The sequence below is a fragment of the Meleagris gallopavo genome, chromosome 3 (assembly GCF_000146605.3).
Source record: "Meleagris gallopavo isolate NT-WF06-2002-E0010 breed Aviagen turkey brand Nicholas breeding stock chromosome 3, Turkey_5.1, whole genome shotgun sequence".
Taxonomy (NCBI): Eukaryota; Metazoa; Chordata; class Aves; order Galliformes; family Phasianidae; genus Meleagris; species Meleagris gallopavo.
The window spans coordinates 59,463,610-59,484,325 of record NC_015013.2 but is presented as its reverse complement, the minus strand read 5'-3'; the positions used below and the strand labels follow the sequence as shown (position 1 = coordinate 59,484,325).

General features: G+C 39.4%; 1 non-coding gene across 1 annotated transcript; it reads left to right on the top strand.

The window, feature by feature from the left end:
• Positions 1 to 1,529: 1,529 nt before the first annotated feature.
• LOC100543921 lies at positions 1,530 to 17,859 on the top strand. Its single transcript, XR_004159387.1, has 3 exons — positions 1,530 to 1,606; positions 13,956 to 14,080; positions 17,741 to 17,859. It is a non-coding gene; the product is annotated as an uncharacterized LOC100543921 (transcript).
• Positions 17,860 to 20,716: the final 2,857 nt, after the last annotated feature.

Sequence of the window (20,716 nt, the reverse complement as noted above, 5' to 3'; positions counted from 1 at the left end):
TCAGAGGCTTTGCTGATGAAGCTGATGGTGAAAAAATGGGAAGAATAATGTGGGCACTCGACCACCCTAGATACCACTGAGCTTGCCCTCAAAGAGACATTAGCACATATCTATGAGACCTTGAAAAAGAATGAGTATGTATGCCAATGTACTGCATGTGTGTGTTCTAACTGTTCAAATGTAGAACCTGAACTCTGAGAGGGTGTGCTTGCTTGTCAAGTTGCCCAGTATGAGCCACGAGGAATAAAGGAGTGCCACTTTCGAGCACCACATTGGAGTTAGAGAGTTTTCTTCCTGGATTTCGGATGACACTCTGATAATATTTAATGTTTGCTCGTAAGTGCCTTAAGAATTCCTGCAACAATGAGGAGTCTTACAAGAGCTGCAGCCACAAAGGAAGGATCTAGTACTTGCTTTCTGAGAAGTGGCAATAGCCTGGGAGCCTTCCTAAGACAGGGAGATAGGTGAAGGCACACTCACCGGTGTTGTTTCTAGTTAGCCAAGTATCTTCTGAGTAGATTCAGAAGCATCAGGAAGATAAGGGGCTTCACAATATGTTTTTGTAACAAGCTTCCTCTCAATGCCAAGGGAAATTCTACAGCATAAAATTCCCAAGTAAGGAAGAAATTGGACTCTAAAGAAATTGAAGAGGATTCCGGATGGACGACGGAACTGTCCAAATAAAGATGTGTATGATTTCTTTGGGCTTTTGGGAAAGAAGTACTGAAATGTTATGATGTGAAGCCAAAATCTTAAAAGGTAGGAAAACACCAGAATAGCATTGGCCATGCAGAATTATTTCAGCCCCTTTTGTGTGTGGAATTTAATGTTTTAGTTGCACAATCACAGCTTGTGTTTTTCTGCAGTCACCTTGTGCTCTCCAGCCTCCCACAGTTCCATCAGATGGATGGACAGCTATTCAGTTTCTTGTTCTATGTTTGCAAATTTACGTTCATTATGATCTGCTAAAGAAAGTGCATAAAATGAGCTGCTATTATCTAGAACCTTATGAGCAAAATAGCTGTTTACATGTTTACATGACAAATTTGTGCAAGGATAAGGCAAGAGATATGTCCTTGATATGAAGGCCACCGATCTTCTAAAGTTCCCTCTTTAAAGTATGAGCCCACTGGATCCTTCAAAGCTCATTATATTTTCAAACCTACAAAAGCAGTGCATCTTGCTGGTATTGATTTCAGAAAGACATTTTATGTTTTTGCAATGTAAAAGATAATTTTTGATCTGAGGTACACTTTCAGTATGGAAGATATCTGTTTGAATGGTTGTTAGAAGCAAGAAACAAAAGCGTTTACACAAAAATGGAAGGACAAGATAACATTCTTGTCTGCAAAGAGCAAAACACTTGCATGGAACTGCATGACCCAAGCAGAAAGTTTAGAAGCACAGCTCCACTTCGCCTAGCATTTTTCTGCTGCTGAGTGCAATTACAGCCACTGTAACCTATTTCCTGTTGCAATGTGCTGCTTCAAGAATCCTTAAAGTGTCAATTCAATGTTCTCTTATTGGCAGTGATAAAGTCATTCGTGTTGTTCCTGAGAGTGAGAGGGAGACACAGATCCTGAAGGCTGCATTTAACAGGCTTAAGGTGAGTTTGATTATTTTCATCTTCTTTTTCACATTTTTGTGGAAAACCATAGTGAGTTAAATGTCTTTAATTTGTCATTTTACTTCAAGCTATTTAATTCTCTGGAAAACATCCTTTTCCCATTAAATTCTTAATTTTTCAATAAAATGGCAAAGGAACTGGATTCATCATGCCTGATAATTTTAACAGGAAACACTTAACTGCCTAAAATAATATACATGACACACTTGCACCAGTTTGCTGGTTTTTTCCCCTCCCACTTCTTGCCAGCATACACAATTGCATGCTGCATTATCTAGCTTATGATTTAATTTAGAATACTGACTTCAAAATATGAACACATACAGAAGTAAGAAAAATAAAGTGACTTTAGTCTGGGAATCTCTCTGGCAGAATGTCCACAGGACTTGCTGGCAAGTCAGAAACTGTCTTCCTTGGCCTTTTCTTGAAGATACAAATTAAAAGCATTGGAGTGAGATCCTACCTGGTGTAACACAGCATAAATGTGCTCTCCATTACTAGCACAGCTACCAAAGGCACAGGCGCTCATTCCATAGCAGTCTGGCTCAGTATCACAGACGACAAAAGAGATTACCCACAAGCAGGACCCCAAATCTTTGCAACAGCACAGCAAGGATTGTGCTGTGCACATGCACTTAGCTTAGACACCCAGAGAATTAATAGTCTCCAAAACAGAATAACCAAAGCAGAGACAGGGAAGTAGCAATTTGATCACGATGTTGAATTTGTTCCAGGTGTTGACTGTGAGTCCCAGGTTCTGCTGTTCACCTGTGTTGGCTTATGCTTTGTAGGAGGGCAACAGCTGACTTTTCCCTGTAACTGTGAAGGTAAAGCAGTTTGATGGGCAGCCTCAGAGGTAGCACAGACACAACAAGCTAAATAATTTGGCACAGTGAACTCAAGCCTGCATTTGTGTCTGGCTGACAAGAGTAGTATGGACGCTGCCAATGGACGCTATGATAACTTTGACGGTCCTGGATTATATAGTTCTGTGCCACATCAGTTCTATCAAAGTATTGAGAGCATGAGCAAACACCTTTGCTGTATACTGCTTTCAACTTCAAGCAAACTATTTGGCAATCTGCAATGAATCTCATTCTCTCCTACTGAGGCCTGATACAAATGATTATGTTCTCAGTAGGGCAAAGAGGAAAGTGCATGTAACTTTATAGTCCAGTAGTTAACACCTAGGATACAAGCCAACCAAATCTCAGTCTGCTTATCAAATTGGAAAAAAAATGAAGATGCTAGAGCTCTCACATTAAGTGTTCCATCTTTTGGTTTTGATGAAGCTTTCTTGCTACTGGTTCATAAGAAAATGGACAGAACTACCTTAGATCCCACATCCCAGGGGAAGACTCACTGCAGAGAATATCCATCAGGTAAGGCTTGATGCCTCACTAGCTTTAAGTTGGTAGGCTGAGGCTCTCTCCATCACCTCTACATTGCTTATTGACACCTTTGGTTATTTCTCCACTTAGGATACTAAATGTTGCTCTCAAGACGTTCAGCTTCCATACATGTTGCATGAGGAACCTCAGTGTTCATTGCTATGTATTATAGTGCTTTGCGCTGTAATGCCCAAGTCAGTTAAAGAATATCATATTTGTTTCTGCAGAGTTTACTAATGTCTCAGGGAGACTTTGGGCCTGACCTCAGCTTTGAATGTTACAGTAAAACCCCAAAGAGGATAATCATTTCACTCAAATTAGGAAAAAAGTCTAACCATCAGACCAAGAAATACATATGGAAGCTGTTTTTTGCATTAATTTCTTCCCTTTGGATACTGGAACATAAAGAGGGAGCACATATGTTTTTTCCTTTCTCCTCATATTGCAAACCCTGCAAAGCAAAAGGGTTACTCACCTTCCTGCAACTGTTTCTCATTACAAAGCTCCCTTAGGCTCCCAGATGGAGATTCGTTCACCCAATTTCATCAAAGTGGGAGCAGTAGAAACTTGAATAAATAGTTACATGCTACAACTCTGAGAACAGGATAATAAAATTTTGGCAAAGTGCATTGGAATCTGACTAGTTAATTAGAAAATGATTGATTTTTATGAGGTAGGGAGCTAAGGAGGTTGATGGGAAGATTTTTTAAAATATAAGACAGTAATGACACCCAGTTTCATGAAAACAATATGGATTTGGCTGCTTTTTAGGTCTTGAGGCTGTCCCATCTGCAACTGCTTGACTGCCTGTCTACATGTGGTCAAAATCACAAATTCATGGGACCAGAGAAATACAGAAAGGTTGAGGTTGGAAATGACCTCTGGAGATCAGCTAATCCAAACCCCTGCTCAAACCGATGTCCACAGAGGACATTAGTCAGAACTGTGTCTGGATGGTTTTTCAATATCTCTGGGGAAGGAGACTCCACAACCTATCCAGGAAACTTGTGCCAGTGCTCTGTCAATCTCATAGTAAATAAATTTTTTTGTCGTCTTCAGATGGAACTTCCTGTGTTCCAGTTGGCTCCTTTTGCCTTTGACCTATCACTGAGCACCAGTGAGAAGAGTCTGACCCAATCTTTTTGGCACCCTTCCTTTCAATACACTGATCAGATACCCTTTGAGTCTTCTGTTCTCAGGATAAACAGGCCCAGCTGCCCCAGCCTTTCCTTCTACAAGAGGTCTCATTCCAGTTTTTTAATCATTTTAGTAGCCCTTTGCTGGATTTACTCCAGAAGCTCCATGTATTTCTTGTACAGAGGAACCTAGAACTGGATGCAGTATTCCAGGTGAGGCCTTACCAGGGCTAAAGAGAGGGGGAGGATAACCTCTCTTGACCTGCTGACAAGATGTTGCTTAATGCAGCACTGTGACCTGATATGCAGCAAAACAAAGATCATTCCAAACTATACTGGTAGAGCTAGGACCTGGAAGTTGATCCCTCCAAAATCCCAGAATAGCACTGTCACCAGAAGACCACACTTCCCAGAATTTCATCACTTACTTCTGGTCTTCACAGAGAGGTGTTCTTGGTCACATGAAAAAGCAGAAACAGCATCCCCTGAATGCAGTGTGCTCCATAACCACTGGTAATGCATTGGAACAAGCTGCCCAGGGAAGTGATAACATCACCATCCCCGGAGGTGTTCAAGAAAAGGGTAGATGTGGCATTGAGGGACATGGTTAGTGGGCATGATGTGGGGATGGACTGATGACTGGACAAGAGATCTTAGTGGTCTTTTCAATGGTTCTGTGATTCACTGATTCTATGATTCTATGACCACACTGCTGTGGCTACCAGTGGGTTGCTCGTCCCTCTTTTCTCTAGGCTGGCAAGGGAAAGAGAAGACAATCTCTGCTGTCCCAGGCTTCCTTCTCACTGTGTCTTGTGGAAAGAGCTTTGTAATATGCTTGTGGTGTTCTGAATTTATTCCAGCCATTTCCTTCTGCCTTTAAAATCTACACTTGTAAGACAGAGTCACTTAGCCTTTTCCTCTGAACATTCTTTCATAACCCAAACAATTGAAAGAAAATGTCATCTTTGTCAAGTTCAAATGAGCATATCCTTCTGAAGGGCTTAATCATGAAGTCACAGAAAAGTACTCTGATTGTCCTATAACAAAGCAGTGTATTTTAGCATTGAGCTGACAACAAAAGAAATGCAAAGCTACTCCTTCTTAGAGTCCACTGATTTGGACAAAGGGAAAACAATCAGGTAGAAAATAAATGGGCACTATCAAGGGTGGTTTATGTATCTTTTCACACATTTATTTTATCAACTCATTTCTTAATGACTATCCTTACCATTAATCACTCCTGAGCAGATTTTGTCATTTTAAGTCTGCTCTGGCTTCTTTATTTCTGTGAACTACTAAGCTACAAAGATCTCCTTTACTTTAGGGGTATTACATTTCTTGGTAATAATATAAAATGAACCCACTGCTGATAGTTTTTCCTAAGAAAATCCCATGGCATAGAACATTTAAAAAATGTATGAAAGTATGGAGAAAGTGCCCATCTTTTTTATCCTTCTAGAATGAACTATCTGTCATTTGCCCTGGGGAATCCAAGGATCTGGGGAAGTCAGGGAAGTAAGGGAAGAGGAGGGGATGCCATGCTGCACCCAATGCCATAGAAGCCAGCAGGCTGCAACCTCCACCACTTTTGGGGAGAGTGTCAGGCACAAAAAGAGTCTTTTCTTAAATGTGCATTTATAGAAACCTACATTGAGTATTCCTTGAAGGATGATCTTGGAATTGGCCATGTCTTAGTGTGCTTGAAATATCTTAAAATGCACCCTCACTAATTAACTTGGGCAGTAATGACAGACTAGCCATTGTGCAAGCAAGCAAACTTGCAGCAGAGGCTGGATGGATACTCGAGGACTTCAGTCCACATGAAAATGTTTGATCACAAACAGCACTGTTGTGCTCCCAATATGTGAACTATAAGGGTAACACAGACTGGTGTAATCCTTTCAGACTTTTAACCTTAATATTTGGAGCTCCTTAGGATAGATATTTGCCCTCCCCTCCCTCCCCCCAAATGAACAAATAAACAAATAAAATCCATGTAATGTTTAATATAATAAATCCCTTAAACTTGCCTGGAGTAAATAGGCTCTGCTACAGTACAAATGCCATTGTCTATACTGAATGAATAATGGTTAATGTCATTCCACACGTTTAACTTTTGGTTCATGAATTGCCCAAAGGCAAATCACATTAGTCATAATCACTTGCTGAGTAATTTCCACAAATTAGTTTTGCTCTGTAGCTCCATTGCCCACAGTGCTTTGTTATTAATCATTATTATAAATTGATGCTTTCATAGCATACTTCAATTAACTTGTAGGTGACAAAATGTTGCTTTTTTTCCCCGATGGGTGATCGTAGCTTGCAGACCTGAATTGCTGTTAAAAATAGCCTGCCTTACAGTAGAAAATTTGCCTGCTGTGAGTTCTGTAAAGTTGTTTAAACTTCTTTGAATTCAACAAATTAACTCAAACAAACTCATCCACAGTATCAAAGCAAAAAGAAAGCCTAAATGCATTGGGTCACACTGGCTGCCATCCAGCCCACAAAGCAGCAGGAGGTGGCTCTCACCCATCCAGGCACAGTGGGGCCCTGCACTCCCCCTGCAGCCCCCGCTCTGTGGACACAGTGCCATCATCTCAGAGCAGTTTGTCAGGAAGTTCTTAGACACCTCAATCATTGCTACATCTGCAAGTGCTTCTTAATGCAATATGTGCCTGAGCTCATAAGAAACAAAGCAGGTAGGGAGCCTGCCATCGTTTCAGGAAGAAGGTTCCAGTTTCTGGTTTTCACCCAGTGATGAGGGCAGCGGCAGCTGGAAGCCACTGCTCTGCAGAAGGGGGAGATGCCACCAGTCAGCAGCATCCCTTGTCTCCAGTATCTTCCTGCATCAAGTTTCTTTCAGTTTTTCTGAGGAGCTAAGAGCTGCGTAACCAGGCTTCCCATTACCAGCATCACTGCACGTCCTTGAACACCTCTTGTGCAGTGCCTGTGTCTGAGACTACTGGGGTGGATACAATGGTGAGTATGGTAGGGATGAATGGTGGTGAAGCTCCTCATCCAGCTTTCATGTAAGAACATTGCATAGCAGCTTTAAGGCAGGTTTGCATACGGTTACAATAGACTAAAATGCAACAAAACTTTTAACAATTCAAGTTCATACTCATGGAGTTCTTTCTTTCTAATTATTGATCATTGTCATGGTTCCTGGACCGATGGCTGCTCTGATGCAATCATAGGCACTGATCTAAAATCGTAGAAATTCTGCTGCAGTCCTTTGCTGCTACCTCATTTTATTGGTATGACACAAAACTGACTCAGAAATACTATTTTTCAGGTTCATTCTTTTCATACTAACCATTTGCAACTTGTTACAGTCATCAACAAAGAAAGATAAATGTTTATGATGAGATGGAGTGACCTGAGTATCACAGAACTGCCCAATCTCTGTCCTGCAGGGCTCTTCTCGTCCATCCCCTGTCCCTCTGCCTCATATCCTCTTCAGTGACTGCCCCTTGTCTCTCGCTTTCTTGTATAGGAGACCATCTGAGAAGACTGATGCTGATTTATGAACCTTTTCATGGTTTTAAATTTGCTGGACTTGACTGACAGAAACAAATGTCACATTCCAAACTGCTTTGCAAAGAAACAGATTTGCTCAAGTTCTCAGAGCCTACAGATTTGGTTTATCTGCTCTGGAATTTTCTTTCATAAGCATTATTTTTGAAGTGCCACTTTATTCAAGCCTTGACTGATAACTTCTACTCTACCAGTGGTCTATGAGCACATTTAATCACATATGCCTGACTGGATTTGGTGTTGTTTGTACAAGTAGCAAAGAAGCTACTGCTCTGTGAACATTCCCGGCATAATAGAGACAGACCACTCATTCTTCAGTAGGTTTTACAAAAGAAATTCCTGGGTGCAGCCAACCACTTCTTTAACACTGGGAGGAGCCAGCCAAGCAGGCCTTGAAGCCACAGCTCCTTCCGATTGTTTTCTAGCCTCTCCAGCAGCTGTTTATCCATTGTAATCCCTGAATTGATCCTGAACTGTCGTTGCAGTTCAGGGAATCAGAAATATCTTATGGGGCAAAAAGATTGGTTGGCTGTAAATCTGAGCATTTGCAGATCCAGATGCAAATGCTGAAAAAGACTTCAGAGAACAAAAGTCCATCTGAAAATGCAGTTAGAACGCACTGCAGCCTAAATGAAGCCATTCCTGCTCTGCAGAAGGGCAGAATAAGCTCAGTAGCCAGTGCTTTGCTCATTTTACTTTGGATATATTACGAACATCTTGTACTTATATAACCAGATGCTTTAGTCAATTTTAATCTAACTCACACGGTAGTCAGATACACGCAGAAGGTTTCAGATACAGATGGACCATCATGGAGTTATACATCAATATATCAGAACAAGGATCTATAAAACTACTTCCCAGGCTCAGAAGGAAAATACTGTTCCAAGAAAACTTTAGTAGGAGATTGAAGATAAAAGCAGAGAACCCAGAAATAAGAGTACACACACATGTGTTCACATATGATACAGGAAGCCTGGACTTTCTGAGGTGGGAGAAATCTGCTTTCCCTTTAACTGATGAGGAACCCTGAGTCCAAGATCAATAAAGTCATCGCCCAGCTCCCATTGCTTCAGTAGGAGCAGGACCAGCCCAGGGCTCATTACTCCAATTCTCACTCAGTGCAGCAACAACTACAGAATGAACTGAGCCATAAATAGTTTAATAAGAAACAAAACAGAGTTTGGGTTGCTTTGTTTGTTGTTGCTTTTTTTATGAGTCTGCTAAAGAATGCTTCACATCTTTCAAATCTTCTTAGCCCACTGGCATCTGTACTTGTGGGAATGGGCATTCAATTACCAAATAGTTGTGCCACGTGTTTTACTCAGTGACTCTCTTGAGGAACAACCAACAGGTTCTTTACTGCAGTGTAGAGTCCTGGGTAAAGTTATATCAGTGTGAGTGGAGTAGCAAGATCATTACTGTGTTATAGTTTCAGAAATACCTGCAAAACGCAAAACCTCAAGCTGTGCATTGTTCCCAGTCTTTTACTGCCAGTATTATGACTGCTGCAATTCAGTGAATCAATCTCAATTTATTATTCTTAGCAGCCTCACTCAAAAGCAAATAAATACTGAAAAGTTAGAGCCAATTAAATGTCTAGTGTGCTAAATCAGAAACTTAAATTACTTTGCACCAGCAGCCAAGACTACCCTGTAAGTCCTTCTAGAAAGCATAAATAATCTATTGCTTGCTTGTTGCATGTAAAGGGGAGCTGAAGGAGATTTGCAGTCAGGACTGTCAGTAAAGTTCCTTAATTGGCAGGGGCATGTGAACATGAAATAATTCTTGATCCTGGAAATATCCCTAAGGGTGACTACATCTACAGAGGAGTAGTTGTAGTCTTTTCAGGTGAAGTAGAGCACAACTATAATTATCTGCCTACATCAGATATTTTCATTCATTCTTTGAAAATATACCAGAAGAAGTTTAAAATGTCATTCTATCGCACATTATATATGTCCATGTGTATTCACATGTGTGTGACTCCATTTCTTATGTGTAATGTGATCAAGCTTTGATAGTAAAACTTCTGACAACATTTGTGAAGCTAGAGCAGTTTCCACTTCTACTCTCTATTTCCTACTATGGTATTTTAACTGAAAATGTATCTAATGAGTTTCAGCACTGTTTAGGGTGTTTATATGTCTATATATGAACATACGGATGCAAATGCAAAACCTATACGCCCTGACAGCATTAATACTTGCATTACTGACTGCAAATTCCCTTTCAGAGGAGGATGAGAAATTCAAAGCCATGTGAGCTGATGGCATCATAACAGTAATTGTATTCTGAACCTTACATTTGACAACGTTTGTCGAAAGAATCTAGAAGTAGATTCCATAGTGATGTTAAGGTCTGCTTTGGCACCTGTTTTGCTCTATGCAACTTAATAAATACAATAACTGTAGTTGCTATGTAATAAAAGTGTAACAGAATTGCTATCGTTATGAGGTACAACAGAGATAAATCTGTAAACACTTCTATCCAAATAGTAGATGTGAGTTATGGCAGTTACCCTAGTTAGATTCAATGACATGCATCAGTCAGCTCTTTTGACCTACACATGATGACAAATCTATTGAGAGCACCAAGCATTGTCCTTACATACTAAATGAAAGAAGAAACTAGGAAAGTTTAAAAAAATTATGAACAAATAGTGAAGAAAACTGGAGGCTACTGCCCAGGAAAATAGCTTTAAATGCAAAGCATTGGGTTTGTTTTTTTTTTTTACTATCCATTACTTTCTATTATACTAAGTTCTGTGATCTGAAGAAGTGGGGGAGTTCTTTCAGTGACTTAAAGGAAAAAAAGGAATGTGGGATTTATGCAGTCATGTTTGTAGGAAAGAGTAAGGAGACTGCTTTCTTCTTGGGCTCCCCTTCCACAGACACAGAACTAGTTGGAGGGAAACCTGGAATTAGTGATGAAAAAGCTCCCTGGTCTGGTTTCTGTCTCAGCAGAGCGGTGAAGATTTGTACACTATTTGTGACAAATAGGATTACAGTGAGAAAATATTTGTCTTATTGAAAAATTATTTGAATAATTTTTAATTCTGGAAGAAATTCTGAATTCTCTTAGCACCCAAATCTTTTACAAATATTTGTCCCTTTTGCTGGTATTGACTTTTCGTTGTTATGCTGAGCTAAAGACATAACTAATGGGTTCAGGGCTGCTGTAGTTTGGAAATTGTCCAGATAAAAGCTAATACATTTACACTGTTGAGCTATCCTTAACACCTCAGGTTAAAAAGAAACTGCCTATATGAAACCCAAGGAGCATTGTCTTTCCTTAGCATAAAATGAATCCTTGGGACTTTTATGGGATGAGTAATGTTGGAAAAAGGATATAAAGTTAATAGAGTACCTACTGTGTAATCACAGTTAATAATGTCTCATATTTTCTTTGTTAAATAAAGCAGTAACTATTTAAAAACCTCTGGGAAAAGGTTTCTCTCTGTATGCTTTCACAAATGTTCATAGAAAGCGACACTCACGCCTCCAGTGAGATTCTGGGAAAGAGCGTTCAGTGAGCATCTGCAGTCACCACTGACCCTTAGAACAAGCACTCAGAGTCACACTGAGTGCAGCAGCAGGTTCCAAGTCTGATCCTGCTGAAAAACCCCACCTGGACAGGATTGAAACCTGCGACTCTCTAAGGGCAACTTACGACAGATAGGAAAGGACTTGGAAACAAGACTGTTGGAAGGCCCAGTCAAATGAAATGAGAATATTTAGGGTTGAAGACATACTCTAAATTGCATCTCCTTCTCTAACCTCAAGATGCCAGGTAAATTTTCAAATATTTGCCTGCATGCTCAGACAGTTCAGTAGGCTTTCTGCATCTGCTTGTTCTGGTAGATGGAGAATATTCTCAGGACCCAGTGAATCCCACCACCCATGAAACAAATACATGTCTTTTAGCACTAGCTGGTACACATCCAAAATACTGTGTAATAGGTAATGCGTAATGTGTGGGGACAACAACATGCTGTCATAGATAGTTCAAGAACAGAAGAACACCATTTGCTAGCCATATGCTAACACAGAGTTGAAATACGAGGCACTCTTAATGGAGGAATGATGCTGAAAGAAGAGCGATGACTGCAGTAGAGCCCTTAGTACCCACTGGGGATGCAATGACGAAGTTTCCTAAAACTGACAGTAAGTAAAAGATGATTGGATATGCTCAGTTCTGACATAACTGCTCTTCAATCCATCTTCTGTGTGTCTTGTTTTCATGCACGGTCTCCATGCCATGACAAGGACAAGTTGGAAGTTGCAATGTAAATAAAATGTCTGTTGGAGAAATGTGTTTCTTGTTATATGCTTTATAGAACAAAAGCAATTGAAGTGGTGCTCTGAATAGCACAGGTAACATCTCCCAGATGAGTGCTCAATACTTTGTTTACATTGCAAAGTATACGAAGGGAGAGTCAGATGAAAGCAAACTGTCCTAATAGGGAACTGGGTCAAAGAGGAGTGGTTTGCATTCTAAAAATGGGATGTTTTTGTCTCCAGGACAATGTTAGTAATGAAATATTGTTTTCACCAGCAGATTCAGGCATGCAACATACTGCTGATTTCATCAATTAAGTAACTGGTTCTGGTTTTTATATTCCCTTGTAGCCAGTAATCTAAGGGACAGCTAGAATACCTCAGAAATGAAAAAGCTCCATGTTATGAGCAATGGTGTGAATATTTGTTGGCTAGTGAAGAAATCCAACAAAATGAGTCCCAAGTAACTATCAAGAACACAGACAAGTTTCAGGCGTATCTCAATTGTCTTTTTTTTCTTAGTATTTGTAATTTTTATTTCCAGATTTGTATGTGTAGGTATCAGGAAACACTTCAGTTGCATTTAGTTTGCATACAAAGATTTGTTGCTATTTTTATAAAGATGGTTCACACATAGCTGATTGATAAGCTGTTACTCCAAGAGCAATGGGGTTTTTAATCTCTGTGCTGTGTGTTTTTAAGAAAAAATCTTAGAAGTCAACCATGTTTAAAATCAACTTTATTGAATTAAGGGGGAAATTCACTGAGTGACTATAATTAATCAAAATAGAAAAGATTGATAGACTAACAAACATAAGGTGTTAACACAGTGAGAGGATCTTTATTTATAAGCTACATTTAGCACTATTTAATTCATGAGTTCAGTTTCTACTGACCATCTGCCATAGCTGCTGTCAGCTTCACAAGCCTCAAGAACTTTGCCAGTCCTGGTTTTAGACTGCAAAAGATGCTGCGCCCACCTGACAAGATCACATAGATCTATAGACCATATTGCACCAGCATGAAGAAGAGAGAGGTTTTGGCAGGAATAGAGGAGGCTGATGCTGTGTTTCAATCTTTTCCTTACAATGTAGTGGACATTTAATTGCATTAAACTGGACTGAAGACACTCCTGCTTGAGAGGCAGTATCAGCTACTGCTACTGGTATCTTACTACCACCTGAGACATGGCTGGAACTAACCCTTTCTTGCAGGAGTGTACTCTCTTCTCCAAGTTTTGTAGCAAGACCAGGCAAGATGTGCAAAATATTTCATGTTCTGGGCTAAAATTTCCACGTATATTTGTCAACAGAAGAAAGTAAAACCTTAGGTATGTTCAAGTGTAGATTCCACATTAACTGTGCTATCAGTTACTAACTAGCATGTTTTTTAAAAGATTGTGAATATTTCACTATATCAATCCTATCATTTTTTTTCACTTTATTTAAAATTATTGAGTAGATCACAGCTTCCTTCAGAACAATGATGGCTTCATGTTATTGAGCTCTGATCTATTTATTATCAAGAATAAAATGGACACACTTTGCAAACAACACTGGTATATGTGATACTTTCTACCTCTCCTGAGTGTTCACATCTTTTAGTGCTCTAATGAACATATAAAACACTTTGTAAAACAAATTTGAAAAACAATCATGGACTCCACAGGAGGAAATACAAAGGGAACATACAGTAGTCTGTTGAGGTGCAAGAAGTTGGAGGTGGATTTTGTTTCAAGCCATTTAAGGAGGCATGTCCCTGAGGTCATTTTTTTTTCCCACTGGAGAATCTCTCATGAGAATTCTGGCAATCATTCCTCAAAGCTTGCTCCATTCCCCACAGATGTTCAGCTGAACCAGTTAATATGATTTTATTGTCTATATTATGTGTAGTGTTTGCCTGCATAGCTTCAAGTGTCCCATCTCCTCGATTTCCCCACCTACACTGAATACATATGAATTACAGGTTGGTTCCTGCACTACAGGTGGACTTGTGGCAGCCCAGCAGCACCTTCCACATCTCTGAAGGTACGGTCATCGATGTGCATGTGCCACAGAACACGTCCCGAAGTCTGCTACCCTTCCTCCAGCAAGCCAACATCCACTACACGTAAGCCTGTGCTTCACCTTCTGTGCATCTCTGCAGAGATTTGGCCTCCTAGGCAGATCTACCACACCAAGTACGCTTGAAAATATGTTCCACATAGCAACTGGCAGGCAGATAGACATTGCCAAGAAAACAACCATTTTAATGGGAGAACAGAAAATCTCCCACAGGAAGGCAGTTTTAATTAAATGTCCTCCTTTGGAGTCAAGCTTATGTGTTTTCAGAATATAGGAAATCATGTCTGTGATTGAGAACGGGTAATTACTAATTCTGCAGTCTGCTTTGCCTCTCCCTGTGTTCAGCAGGAGCCGGGCTTGTTTACAGTATTCTGTAAATGAGTAAGTAAGCATTCATGAATTATAGAGGAACATACTAGTTCTGTCATATAACGCTCCATTCCTTGTGACCCAATTCAAGTCATATGGAATAAATACATGTTCAGGATCACACATCATTTACAGTGGTTCTTGAAAGCATTCGAGACTCTTTTTAAAGTATACTTGTCAAATGATATTTATCAATTTGATACACTTACACTAGACACGAGTGATGATCTTGTCATTAAAGCCTTTTCAAGTGCAGTGCGGAAGTACATGGGTACTCAGCTGATGAGTTATTTGTATTCTCACCAGCATTTGCTGAATAAAGCCCTACATGAGGCTATTTATACTTATTTCTCAGTGAGAAGAGAATGGCACAAAGCTTACTGTATGTTATATGCACTGGTATCAGAATTACATTTTTATTATACCCACAATCTCTTACTAATTCGTTTTAAAAATACAAAAACAGACATAAAGTAATTATTTACACAGGCCTAGTAGCTGAAGGTCAGAGCTACTTTCATGTGGGTTTTACACTGCTTCAGGGTTGTTTACATTTAAAAAAGGAGATAATAGTTTCCATAATTGTTTTCCTGTGCTTATAACAAGAAGCCCCTTAATTATTGTGCTCCAGCAGCTGCATTCACACCTGTTCCTGCTCACAGTAAACCCCCATAAATGATATGAGAGAAGGACAACTAGTATGTGTCAAAAATACCCATAGTACTTGGAAAACTTTATGTAGATTGCAAAAGAGAGCATGAAAAGGTAAGAACTACTTGAGCTAGGGGTCTTAGCAGTTTACCTAAAATTGTATTATGTTACAAACACAGGAATTACACTACCTTCACTTTCCAGAAGGCCTCTGTGACACCTACTGCACATGAGGTATGTGCCCTTGAGGAAGCTGGGCAGCATTTTGCTAGGGTCAGGCTGTATCTTTGCTCTTCCCCTTCATCTCTCTGCTGCCCATTTGGAGATATTTGCTTGTTTCCAGCCCTCGGGATGCTCAGCTTCAATCCCGCAAAGTCCTGGATGCTGTGCATGTGCTCATCCTGACATGACCCCTGATATCTGTACCTCAGTGAGAGCTGGGAGGATTTGTCAGAAGAGCAGCAGGTGTAGGCTGAGACTGGAGGCAGGCTGCTGGGGTGGACAGCCAGTGCCTAAAGACAGGAAGCATTAAGCAGACCTAATAATGAAGAGGATGAACAGCCTTGGCTTGAAAGACAGGCTGTCTGTCCCAGTGCTCGACTCTATGACAAAAGGGTGAAATAGGATGAGAGATAACGGCCTCAAGTTGCTCCAGGGGAGATTCAGGTTGGATATTAAGGAAAAATGAGGCATTGGAACAGGCTGCCCAGGGAAGCGGTCTTGGTGTTCAAGAACCACTTAGATGTGGCACTGAAGGGTTAGTGGTATGGTGGTGGTAGGCTGACGGTTGCTCTAGATGATCCTAGTGGTCTTTTCCAACTTTAATATTATATGATTCTATGAACAAGATGGCTATAAATAGGCCAGGTATTAGGTGAACACTTGCAGCACCGAGTCATCTAAATTTTTAGTTCTCTGACATTTAGGTTATGTTCAATTCTCAGGAAATTAAGAGCCTCTGGATGTTGTAAGCACACAGTACACAATTGTTTAAAAGTAAATAAAGACTATTTGGAGTACAGACACACAGACATTTGGGAGCTGTGAAATTGAATCTAGCATTGTAAAAGCAAACAGAGCTTGATCCTGGCAAGTGCTGACATTAATTGCAAGTCAGCACAGCAGGTGAGCATTTCTTTAACATATTAGATGTCCTAATGACTTGAATAAAACCACTGCTTTAATCTAATTACAAGTTTTAGTGTTGTACCGGACTGGTCTTGTAAGTGTTACAGTTAGGAAGTCAAGACTGTGAGTCCTTCGTTTGCTTAATAAAAGTTACCGATGTAGAACAGCATAATTCCTAATTATGTAGTTACTTCCCTGTGACATTTTAAGAATGTCAATAACCTTTGCTTTGTATGCAGATATAAACCTAGACTAGATATTAGGAAGAAATTCTTTACCGTGAGAGCAGTGAGACACTGGAGCAGGCTGCCCAGTGAGGTTGTGCATGACCTCTCCCTGGAAACATTCAAGGCCAGGCTGGATGGGCCTTTGAGCAACCTGGTCTAGAGGGAGGTTTCCCTGACTCTAGCAGGGGATTAAAGGGGATTTTAGAGGACCCTTCCAACCCAAACCATTCTATGATTCTATGATTTGATTATCTTTGAGGATCTGCTGTTTATTTTGGAGCTAACTGAATACAGTTTCTTTCCATCTCTTTCTGATCATAGAACTAATAAGATTTTAAAAGGCCAGGTGTGAGCATCATTTTACAGGAATGATGAATAAGTGGTACAGCGATCAGACACTGCCATGCTCTAGGAGTTCCATTCCAAAGGTCGTGGTAATGCCAGCAGCACCCTCAGTTTTATAGATATCACTGTTGCTATTAGTGACAGTATTCCCAGCTTCTGCTGCTGTGTGATAGACAATCCACTCTCTATTTTTAGATATTTTCTATACTATATTTTTAGATATGCATCATTATTTAGTTTTGCAATAAAACAGGAAAATTTTCAGCCTTTTCTGCCTTTCACTCTTAAAGCAAAGACTCTCCCACTAATTATGCAGGTGTATTTGCATATTTGTTACACTAACTTAATGCTGTTCCATGTTTTTCACAAGTTATTTTGAAATAACTGGCAGACAACTATTGCAAAGTAGATAAATGCAAACAACAAACCATATTTAAGACCCTTTCTTTGCTGTCATTTGTTGCAATTCACAGAATAATGCTGTCAAAGTCTCCATTTTTTGTTTTGCCTCTGCAACTTACAGGTATATGTAGTGTTTCATGCTGGTACAATGCTCATGAGAAAATGTATGCATGTCTTATTCTAAGCCTGAAAATATGATTTTATGGTTTTCAAATCAAAGTTTGAAGACACATAGTCATATATAACTAGATTGTAAAAGATGACAACAAATGTTGATCCATAAACAAATGAAAGTGGCTTCTTCTTCACATTGGCTGCATTATTTACATCATTCTGCTTTTTTCTCTTAAGAAGCTTGTTGTGTTTTTTGAAGGCACTGTTACATTTCAAAGCAAGAGGACTATTTATGTGACAGCATATATTCAAATAAGCCTGAAGCACTGTAGTGTCATGGTATAACAGATGATGTAGCACCAGGGTGTTTTATCTCCTGCTGTATTTCTTCTAAATGTTACTGTTTTTCTGCTTTAGAGTGTGTGTTCTACTGGCTGCTCAGAAAAAGCTGTATCTTTTATTTCACCTAGGATTCTCATATCAGATCTACAGAAAGCAATAGAAAACCAAACAGGACAGAGGGCATCGAGGCATCGAAGGTCTCTACCTGCATATAACTATGAAGTATATCACTCCCTGGAAGAAGTACGTGGAAATTCATATTGCACCTTGTATCTGCTATACTTCTGTCTTCAATGAGGCTGAAGTTTCACCTTCTGTAGAAGTAATGGTTGCTTGGCTATCTTCAAAAGCATGCTAAATGCCTCTTCAGAAATAGATGCCTTCTTAAAATACATGTGTATATTTTTATGTATTTGTATTCAAGGCACATATTTACATGTAACTGTCTCTGACAGCTTCTGAGTTTTGATTTTAAAATAGGTTTTTTGATGCCCTGTCCCCAGAGATTTTCAAGGCAAGGTTGGATTAGGCCCTGGGCAACCTGGTAGCTGTGCATGTCCCTGTTCATTCAGGATAGTAGGACTAGATGACCTTTAAAGGTCCCTCCCAACTCTAAGGATTCTAGGACTCTATGATTCTGATGGATTAAGAGAGTTCAGTAGCAGTTGCTCTCACTGAGTTAAGTAAGCAATATGAGCAAATGTTAAAGCATTTGCATGAAGCATCCAAAGCCTTAAAAACATTTCAATACAAACTCATGTATAAGGGATGCTAACATGAAAGATAGCTGGTAAGTAATCTATTGATTTTGGTGTATTCACACAGTTTCACAGTTTCAACATGCACCAAAATTAAGACTCTGAACTGAGCACATGGCTGCTGTGCCTCAGTGAGATCTTGTTGAAACAAGTAACATAAGTAATGCTGATTCCCACAGGTGCTCCTTCCTTACTGAATCTGTTTGCCATCCCGTGTCTTGGCAAGCAGACATGGGCCTCCTTCCATCTATTCTTTATGTTTAATGGGAGCAACTGATTAGCTTCATCCCCAGATTCTTGGTGAACAGCTAATGCATTCCAATACTAAAATGAGGAGAAAAAGAAAAAAGAGAAAAAAAAAGCGTACAGGCTGCTTCTAGCCTCTGGCAATAAAAATATGGGAGCCCAATTATAATTGTTATTATAATATAATAAGTATGAAAACAAGAACAAAACAAACAAGACAAAAATAAAAACTACAAGAAAATCCAAAAACATTCTGAGGACTGTGAGCTGAGGTTAGTTAATGAGTTACAGCTACTTCCCGTGAAGTGCAAAGATTGAAGCAACAATTTTATTTCTGTATTTGCAGATCGAGGAATGGATGTATTATCTGAATAAAACTCATTCAGATCTTGTTCATTTGTTCTCTGTTGGAAAATCCTATGAAGGGAGACCACTGTTTGTACTTAAGGTAAAGATTAAGTGCTCGTTAATCAGGCTACATTCTGTGATCAGTGGCAGATGGTTACTTATATCAGGTGCACCAGAGATGCAGTTTATCAGGGTTTCCTAAAGGATGAGTTGCCAAGTCTTAAGTGTACCTCTGAATTTGGCCTTAAATGAACCAAAAAAAAAACTGTTTTAGGCTGGAAAATTAAAAGCTCTGTCCCATTCACTTGCATTAGATATGCATGAACCTAGTACACAGCAGGTACATTAGCAGGGTTTGGATTTAAGGAAGCTGGAAAGTTTTGTGGCCAATCTGTAAAGCAGTTATGCCAGAGGGGGACCGCAGAGGGTTCTGGATTCCTTCTCAGCACATGCCACATACGCACCTGGTTTGGCTACTGACAAAAGTCCAGGATGTCTGCTCTCAACTCAAAATAGATGACAGAATGAGAAGGTACTGAACAAGCTACTTTCAATATAATTTTTATCCACCGTTGAAGAGTTCCTAAAATTCATTTCTCTATTAAGGTGTTCCTGCAGCATTGTTTTTCCTTAGCCTGTTCCATGTGATAGTTAAGAATTTCCTTCCTCGGTGAAGAATTGACAGATCTCACTTTTCCTGTAATTGTTCGTTTGTATCAGGTTTGCTATATTGGCCACATCTGCATATCATCAATAGTCCGTTATCTTCTTATTAATATGTCTCACTAATGTCGTAAGATCTATTGATATGTCTGTGAATATTCAAACTTCAAGCTAGGTAAAAGATCACGACCTTACAAGAAAGCTGTCTGGATAGACTGCGGGATTCATGCAAGAGAGTGGATTGGCCCTGCTTTTTGCCAGTGGTTCGTGAAAGAAGTAAGTATTTAAATTGATTTAGAGCCATGCAGCTCCTTCAGTTCAATAAACATTTGAATATTTGCTATAGCCAATCCAGCAAATCACTAGTATGAACCATAGCTATTACTTTACTGCTTTTTTGTTCTTGTTTTTAATTAGTATTTGTAGAACACAAGGTGCTTGGTAAATTAAACTTATAGTGACAGCCAGACACAGTTAGACACAGGACAAAAATATGCCAGACATACATTGGCAGAAATGTGAAGCAGAATTTTATTGCAAGACCTAAAAATGTAATTCTGGTAATTATCCAGGTAAATCAGTGCCAGCGTTTACTGACTCAAATGAGTTCAGCGATCCTACTGCTTTAAGGACTGAAATTTAAAAGGAGGGAAAAAAAAAAGAAGAAAAAAAAAAGAGACTTTCTCTTTTGCACAATTTTATAGGAATAGGGAGTTAAAATTGTATATAAATTTCACCTAAAATGATAGTTTTCATATTCTCTGAGTATCATGTGATTCCTCCAGTGTTTCTTTGATTCTGTGTTATCAGATTTATACTCTTTTTCATATCCGAAGTCTAACCTTCATATCCATCCCTATACCATTTTTCAAATGTTCAGGGAAATCAAAGCACTTGCAATTTTGCATTCTACTTGTGCGATGTTGTTTATGTATTTATTTAACATTGACTCTTAATCTCTTCTGATTTGGGATTCATTTCAGGATTTTGACATTTCGCCTTAGCCAAAAAAATTTTGCTGAAGATAATATAAGCTGTATAGTGTAAACTATTCTGTAATGAAATTTACAGAAGTCAAATGGGGCTTCA